A 1,528-nucleotide genomic window follows, 5' to 3' on the forward strand; every position below is an offset into this window, starting at 1 on the left:
TAATGAAATTTTTAAAGAAATAGCTTTTGCTTTCCAGAATTCTTTCTATCTTGATTATGCTTTTTAAAAGGCATTTTCCTGTTCCCTTATCTTAATTTTGTTGCATTTTTTAGTTGCTTGAACTGAATTATTTCTGTGTTATTTTTTCTTATTTTCTACTAGGTAAATCTAAAACTTCCTATCAGTCACAAATTCTCCAAGTTACTTCCTTTTTTCTAAGGTTGTTGTGGTTCTAATCTTTTGTTACCCAATTAAGTATTTTAAAATAATTTTAAATTTACAGAAAAGAAGCAAATATAGTACTGTCTCTATAATTCATGGTCATTTCCCATTACTAAGATCTTATCTTAGTATGATATATTTTCACAACTAGTAAAGAAATATGGATATATTACTATTATATGTATTTACTCATATTTTCTTAATTTTTACCTACTATCTGTTTTGTGTTCCAGAGTTCTATCCAGGACACTGCACAGTTTTTATTCATTATGTTTCCTTAGGTTCCTCTAGATTTGTGACAGTTTCTCAGGCTATCCTTGGTTTTTTATTATATTAGAACTTTTACACAATGTCTTTTAGTTGGGATATGTCTAATTTCTCATAATTAGACAACTTAGGTTCCTGTGAGGAAAGCAACACAACAATTCAGATAATTCATTTGGACACAGGAACCAATTGGAAGTACTCTCAATAGCCAAAGCTGAAAAATTTGAGCAAAAAAATATATAACAAAGTATTGAATTATAAATCAAAGGATAACATAAATGCTCAAAGTAATACAAAGAAATGATTGATTGACTTAGTAAATCAATGACGGACAAGGGAGTAGAGAGATCATTCATACAGAAGAATTCCAAATAACTTATGTAAATACTCTCAAGCTAGAACAAAACTACTTATTCCTTAAGTGTGGTCTACATGGAGTGACTTCCTTCCTCCCAAGGGTAAAGTGTGGAAAGGAAAATAAAAAATGAAACTGATATACTCCATAATACATCTTTGGACAAAATACTTTTGACAGGGCAGTTTGCAAATGACTTCTCAAGGCTGAGAAGTCCAGGACAAAGTCATTGGCAGATTCTGTGTCTGACAGAAAGGCAAAACAGCTCCTGCATCTCTTTAAAGACAGTAATTCAATTCATGAGGGCAGAGTCTTAGCCATCTCCAATGCCCCTGCTTTTGGACATGACATTTCAACATAAGAATTTTGGGTGGACACAAATATTATATATATATATATATATATATATATGATTTATTTATTTGAGAGTCAGAGTTATAGACAGAGAGATGGAGAGACAGAGAGAGAGGTCTTCCATCCACTGATTTACTCTCCAAGTGGCCACAATGGCCACAGGTGGGCCAGGCAAAAGTCAGAGGCCAGGAGCTTCTTCTGCATCTCCCACGTGAGTGCATGGGCCCAAGCACTTGGGCCATCTTCTACTGCTTTCCCAGGCCATTATCAGGGAGCTGGAGCAGAAGTGGAGGAGCCAGGACTAACTAGAACCAGTACCCATCTGGGCTG

The sequence above is a fragment of the Lepus europaeus genome, chromosome 3 (assembly GCF_033115175.1).
Source record: "Lepus europaeus isolate LE1 chromosome 3, mLepTim1.pri, whole genome shotgun sequence".
NCBI lineage: Eukaryota > Metazoa > Chordata > Mammalia > Lagomorpha > Leporidae > Lepus > Lepus europaeus.